The following is a 7797-nucleotide window of genomic DNA, read 5'->3' on the forward strand; positions in this document are numbered from 1 at the left end:
GTGTATATATGTGTGGGGGTGTGTGTGTGTGTGTATATATATATATGTATATATATATAAAACCAAACCTTTAATATTCTCCCTTCAAGAAATGATATAATCTTTAAAAGTAGTTTTATAATCAGAAGCATCACTTTCTTTGCACTTTAAAGCTACCAGTTGATTAACTGAATTGTTTACATCTGCCAGTGATCTTAATTGGTTTCTAATGAACCAGAATGCATTATAAATGTAATTGCAAGTCAGCCTGAACTTCTAGTCAACTGAAGGCTCTTGCTGATCTCAGTAGGATATGCAGGTTTGTAAGACTGTGATACCTTTTATTTTGGTAGGGGGTTTTTTTGTCTGAAAAAGCTGCTTTTATAATTGTTTAGTATACTGTAAAAATATGGGTTTAATTACAAATTAAGATGGTAAGCCACTAAAATAAAGGTGGGTTGTCTGCATGGCCTAGTGTCTGTATTGAGCTTGCATGTCAATAGATTTAGAAGGGTGCCACGGAGTATCTTGTTCCTTGGCCTAAGCAGTTATCATTTTGGTGGTATTTATTAAGCCTTGGCTTTTTGAGATTGATTTCTAGTTCAATTATCTGCTGAAGCATAATAAATTTTATTAGAAAATGTATTTTCCCTAAAATATGACGTTTTCTTTTATAAAGATAGGCATACAGGGTAGTTAGCTTTGATGCTAAGTAAGTTTTCCTGTGGGATCCCTAGTTACACAGCAGGATTGAGTTTTGTTGTTTGAGTATCAGAATGCCCAAATTCTGTTTTTTCATGGTGAATTGGTACCTATAACGCACTGTGTTCTGAGCTGATGAAGCCAATATGATACTTCTAAAATCTCCAAATTATTCTGTATCTTTAAAGTGTTCTGGGCAGGATTACATCCTCCACAGCAGTATACCTATATGTGGGAAAGAGAAATGTAACTAATTCCCCTGCTGACCTTTATCTTATTGTCTCTGTTTAAAACAGGAAAAGCATACCCATTGGCTCAGCTAATACCTTAAATAACTAAAAGACACCCTGCTATTCCCAATTCCTGACTACTTCCTTGTTTATTTCCCTCCTGGGTAGCAGAGGCTTGCATATATATTTGTATATGTATGCAAATTTTAAATTTCAGACAGGTCCTGCCCAAGAAAAAACAATCTGGGTAGCTCTTTCAAAAGCACTGACTTCCACTGTTAGGTCTGTGGAAGAGCTGAGCCGTCTCATGCCAACCCCATAACATTCCCTGAGACGATGTCTGAGGAGGGCGATAGCTGGAGCCTGTGGTTGTTTGGGACTTCCCATATATGAGCATCCCAGCTGACTCAGACACTGCTTCCCTCTGGAAAGCTGAGTGCTCCCACACCCATGGGTGGGTGTCCTTGTCCGCCTCCCAAGAGCGTTAGGAGTCCAAGTGCCCTGAGCCAACCTAGCAGCAGTGGTTCTGCTTTTTCTCCCCTGTCTTGCTAGTCCAATTATTTTGAATTTAATCTCTTACTGTGTAGGCTAAAGAAAAATGTTCTGCTTTACATAAAATAATTAGTGGTTGATGGGGTGGAGCAGAATGATGAGGGAGATACAAGCCCACCCTAGTGAGCTTCTGCCCAACCTGGGACATTAGTGTGGGCCAGCACTGTTGCAAAATCAGGTTGTTACCTGGTGCCACAATGGGAACACCCACCAAGGCCTCTGAGGTCAGACATTCAACCTTCAAGCTGTTATATGCGGAAAATATATCTGAGACTCACTACCTCAGCTCTGTTACATACTTTTATTTACCTTGCTGAGTTACTATCTATTGTAAGAAGCTTACTCTTTTGCTGCCTTTAATTTTAAGCTAGGTGATAGAAAACTTGTTCAATGTATAATTTTTTATTTTTTTTTTTTTTAGCATTTTTCTACCACTATATGCAGAACTTCATAACTTGGTTAGTAGGACTGGGTTTACATTGCTCTTGAGCAGCATTCTCAGTGTAAGGAAGCTGGAAAGCGAAGGCACTTAGTGGGGATATTGAGGGAAAACACTGCTGTTCTGGTTCTGTCTGTTTGAAGCAAGGGTGTTGAGTACCTTAATTACTTACACCTAGATACCTCCCACTTTCAAAGGTACCTTAAATACATACAAGACCTTTAGGGATTTAAAAAAGAAAGTAGATCCTTTAAACCCTCTTAGGAACCTGGTGCTGTTTTGAGCATCTGGATCCTCAGGCACTTCTGTGAAATCTGCAGTTTGACATTAGTCTGAGGGATCTAGGCGAGGTGGAAAATTGGCTGAGTCTGGGAGAGCTGAACATCCTGGTGTGTGTCTGCAGTTAACTCCAAAATGCTGAAGTCAAATGTTCTTTTATCAATTCCCAGCATGCCAAGTAGTAAATATGGTCACCTGGTCCTGCAGGAACTGAACTGGTAAGAGCCGTAGGCCAATGGATCTGGGAGTCACTCACACAACCTCTCAAATGCAAAAAGCTGAGGCAGATCCTGCCTGCAGGGTCTTGGAGCAGCATTCCCTGTGCTTCGTTAGCTACATTTGGTACACGTCCATTTGGCACTTGTCAAGATCCAGCTGTTTTCCAGGGGTGAGCAGCTGGCTGGTGAGACAGAACGACAGATACGCTATAGTAGGGTGTGCAGATGGTTCTTATTTCAAATGGAAATGTTTGGTTTTTATTTGTCAATTATGTTCCTGAGCAGATAAAAGGGCAGCTCTCTCTCTGTGTTGTTTGCAGTAAGGCTTGAGCACTGAAGAAGGGAAGGCTGAGAAGGGAATCTGCAGAGCAGAGCAGGAGGGGTGACTGGAGAGTTAGCCTTTGCCTTGGCTGATGTTTGTGGGAACTGTGCTGTGACTCTGCAGGCTGGCATTGTACCTAGGCTCATCTGCCTGAACATATGGAGAGCAATGTTGCTTCCTCTGCATGGACCGCTCCTGTGGGGAATGGTTGGGGAAGGTGAGGTGCTAAGGAAAACCAAAATTCTGCTTTTGGTCACATTTGTTCCTTCCAGATTCCTCCAGTGAACAAGGAGAACCCGAGCCCTTTGTCTTGCCCTGTCACTGCAGCCTAATATGTCCTCTCTCTTTACCCTCTTGCAAGAGTTGTCAACCATCACTTTAAAAACAAGAGGCTGCAGAGGCATTGGCCATCAGCAACCACTGAGCTCTCTGAGCTGCTGGTTCACATGGCCTCTGGGGCAGGGTCCAGGGGTGTGTTTTGGCATGTCCCATACAGTCTAGACCTCTCCCAAAGATGGTAGCCAACAATGCTTGTGGTTTGCCAGACAGACATTTGGTGGAACTGTCATTATGAAACATGTAGCTTTGGGAAAGGAACTTACTTGCAAGAGTGAGTATTCTGGAGTAAGTCAGTAGATCCAGATCAGCACAGATGTGAGGCAGGTGGGAAGAAGAATCCTTCCAGTCTTGTGTAAAATCTCAGCTCAATTTATGTTAGAAATACCAGAAGCTTGCAAAGGCATTTACAGAGATACAGTCCCTGTGTTTTAAGGGAAGGCAACAAAAATAAGTTATTGTAGAGTTAAAAATAATCTACCACCTTTATTACATGGAGGAAATGTGGCATGGGATGAAAGGAAAAGCTTTATTTGCTGTTGAAGATGTTGGATTCCATGTGGCAGACAACATCCAAAAACATTAAGTCGCTTCCAAAAAACACAGCTGCCCTGCAAGAGCTATGATTTCCATGTGACTGGGTTGTATGAGAACATCTCGGTGGCAGTCTCAGGACAGGATTGTCGTCATGAACACTGCTGAACTTTAGAGACAACTGGATTGTTTTTCTGGTAGTATTTAGTGACACTATTTTGTAATGCTAGCCTTTTGGAAAAAAATATGTTTATTAGCACATCACTGGCTTGCTTAATAAATATTCTGCTTTTAAGGCATGAGATTAAGCACATTGTTCTATTGCTCCAAAACTTTTATAGATTTGATTTATCTTAAAAGGTATATTCTACCTTAGGCTGTTGGCAAATTAAAGAAACTACTGGATGAAATCCTGGAAATGGTGTTTTGCTCAGACTCAGGTGTGTGATACTCTCCCAAGAGACCACTGCTGTAGGAGTAAAACTCTGAGTGTACTTCAGTGCTACTGAAAGTCATTAGGACTTGGCATTGACTTTACCTTCCCCAGTATGTTTTTGTAGCTGCACAGAGGAATCTCACTCTGAGGTAGAAGTCAGTATCCTCTTCCACTTGCATGCTAAATTCTGTAATCATAACGTTTATGTTTTCTATCATTTAAAACAGACCTGGTATTCAGGTTTCATTGTAGAAAAAAAAAAAAATATTTTTTTTTTCACTTCACTCTTGCAGTAAAAGAGCAGTAGGATTTATTTTTTATTATTATTATTAGACACTTGTGTTAGAACAAATTTGTCAGCCACTGCTCTGAAAGATTGATCGATGACTAAAAGAACCGAGTCCAGCTGCCTGTGAGGTCTGGGCTGTGCAAACCCCAAAAGAGCCTGAACACACTCTGCATGTGGGAGAGGAGCCTCAGCTGCCGTGCAATCACTTATGTCAGCAGACACAGGATATTCCATCACTGGGCAAATAAATATACCAAAAATGAGTAACCGAGTGAGAGAAAGCGACAGCTTTGGGAATTAAGGTGGTGAACCTGTTTGAATGTAACATACACTCAAGCAGGACTGGTATGGGCTCTTTGGTTCCAGTAATGTGTTGATTCAAGAACTGTTTGAAGAGTAAAGAATGACCACTGTGTTCTTGCAGGGATGTTGTCAGCCCAATTTTGTATGGTTTCTTAAATTGCTGACAAGTCTGTATAAACAAATTTTGCATGGCCTGATCTGGAGTTTAGAAGAGGTCATTGACTTTAATTATGGCTCAGCAGAAGTAAAAATTGAGCTAGAGGTACTTGAAAGGTGGAAAGCTTGATACTCCCAGCCTGGGTAGGTATTTGGATTTTGTGGGTGTTATTAAGCATGCAGTTCCCTCCATGCTGTTCCCACCAGATCACAGCCTACAAGGCATTTGTTTGGGCTCTGTGCACCACAATAACAACTTCCCCTGGAGTTATATATGTAGGCAGGTAGCACTGAATAGTGTTATTTTCCATAAATTTACAAAGTCATGTCATACAGTCACTGAATGACTGACTTTGAGAAGTTCACTTCTGAGGACCGTGTTTCAGAGAAGGCATTTCAGAGGCAATGTGGGATGCTCTTTGATTTTGCAATTTACGTACCAAATATAAGTGACTTAAATGTTCCAGCCTTAGACCAAAGCCATAGATAGCAGCTGTAAGCACTCTTTCAGTGAACCACGCTAGTTTTCTGATCATGTTTTATTTCTCTCCATTCTCCCTTATCCAGAACTAGGGTTTGCTAGTAAGGCCTCCAAATTATTGGGTTTATATCACTATTCAGATTTTTCCCTTCATGCAAACAGTAGGTAACTTGGGCAAAAGCCCATCCAGGATCTTGGGAATTTCCTATGGACCTCAAAGGACTCTGAAGCTAGCTTGTAGGTGAACAAAGTGTTTCAATTAGAAAGGTTATGTTACGAAAGTAATCCGTGCAGGGCAAAAACCAGACAGCTGCACACAAATCCCTGAGATGCTTCCTTCTGTTTCTTGCCTCCTCTTCAAACTGCTGAAGAACTTTCCAGCATGTGATTAGTTTCTCACAGAGAACAGCTTGTATCTTAATCTCTTTATTTTTTTATCTTTAAAACAACGCCCTCTGATTTGCCTCATCAGATCTAGAAATTGTAATGATTCAACAACAATGTGGATGCGAGCTCACTGTGCGCTTGTCCTCTGCAGGCAGCATGCTGCGTGTTCAGTAGCATGCCTTGGCTCACAAACTTTCCCAGCAGGAAGCTTATAATGAAAGGGTTATTGAGCAAGAAACAGAAAGATTTAAACTAAAGTCACTCCCGACTGAACAGCTGGCTTTGTTTTTAATTTGTGTTATCAAGAAGGGATGGGAGTAGGGGGGAGGAAGTTTTCCCTCCTTCATGTAGAGGACATCCATGACCTTCAGGTGCTTAATCACAGCATTTTACTGCTCACTTCTAACACTTCCCCATCTGTAACATCTCTGTTCTGAAAAGTAGTGAAGTGCTTTAAACTTGTGATTAATTGTGAATTTAATTGCCACCCCCTCCCCAAAAGAAGCTAACCATAACCAAAGAGAATAAGTGACTGGCCCTGGGAATGCTGAATATTGGAGCTCAGTGTTGGAGGCAGAGCTGGAGTCCAGGACACAGCACTCCTCCTTGCTTTCTTTCCTGATGAACGTATATTTTTTGGAGGCAGAATATGTGTGTCAGGACAGAGGGAAAGGGTGGGAATCTGGGGATGGAATTGTACTTGCCAGCTCTTACCATGAATTAATTGCATTTGGCTGACCCAGCAAGTATTCATTGCCTTGAGAGAATACAAACAGAATTTTGCAAGACTGAACTATCCCAGCTCCAGCTGTGATGCTTCCTACCCAAAGTACTCCAGCAAAAAAACCCATGCTCTACCCTTCATGTTTTTGAAAGCACTTTATGAAAGCACTAATGATTTTGCACTTGATAGATGCCTGTTGCCGCTGTATCCATCCCCAACTTCTCTCCTGTCTGCAGCATGTCCAGCACTGGCTGGTTGACTCCTTCACCTCCAGATGTGGCTGCATTTTAGGCAAGATCTGCAAGTGGTGTAAAGCTCATAAAAAAGTGAAGAGCTCTTTAACATGCAAGTTGCTCTGTCAGCGTTAGGTATATCATTAATGTGGCATCTCTTACCAAGTGCTGCTGCAATTCTCACATTCAAAGCACTGCCATGAATTCCTAAAAAAGAACGGTCAGCACTTCCCAAGCAAATATATTTCCACTGCTTGGGGGTCTGAAAGTGGCTGGGCAAAGGGTCAAAATCTCCAGGCAGTCTAGGAGCTACTGCCCAAACCAGCTGCCTGCCCTCCTCAGGGTGGGGAAGGGATCCTGGCTCTTCTGCCCCTTGCAGATGATGACAGCTTAGACAGAAAGAGAAAAACAAAGTAAATTTATATATTGCATTACAGCTATTGCTTCTGGGTGATAACTGTGTTTTCTTCCCTCTGTACTCTGTAATACAAGCAGCTTCAGAATGAAAAAAATAAAAATCCCACCAAAAACCCAACAGAGGTTTTTCCACAGTAGAAAAGGGAAGAAAAGGGAGAGGAAACTGATCGGGCTTCAGGCTCAGAGAAATCCTTGGTTTATCAAAAGAATAGGAGAAGGTGTTGTGCTCCTTTGGGAGTCCTCTGTACCTGTGAATTGCTTTAGGCTCAAAGCTTCCCCTGCTACTGCACTTGCATTACTGACCCTCACCTTGATGATGTAGGGTAGGGGTTTCATTTCAGTAGCTCTCAGCTGGAAACAGTAAGTATATCTCAGTCCTTCTTATAGCTGTGTGGCTTTCTGAAAACTTAGTTTGAGTGGGCATCTTCTCCCGAGGAGCAAGTACTACCTTGCTTCTCTTGTCCCCTCTTTTTGTAGGAATGGTGTTAAAGATGTACTTTCTTTGTTCAGAAAGGAGATTTTCCTTCTTTCTTTCTCTCTTGGCCTTCCACGTGATGCCCTGAACTTAGAACAACTGCATGCTTGGCTTGTAGTACCTGGTCTTCAAATCCTTAAGGCACTGGGCAGTCACATTCCTATAGGATGCAGCATTCATGCTGTGTTTTGCACCTTGAGAAGTTGGAAGAGAACTGAAAGTCAAACCCAATAAGGAAAAAGTGTCTCCCAGCTGTGCCACCCATATCTGGTATGGGACAATATGTTGGCAGCTCCTATGTCCTT

Source organism: Antrostomus carolinensis, unplaced genomic scaffold, assembly GCF_000700745.2.
Source record: "Antrostomus carolinensis isolate BGI_N321 unplaced genomic scaffold, ASM70074v2 scaffold36724, whole genome shotgun sequence".
In the NCBI taxonomy this organism is placed as follows: Eukaryota; Metazoa; Chordata; class Aves; order Caprimulgiformes; family Caprimulgidae; genus Antrostomus; species Antrostomus carolinensis.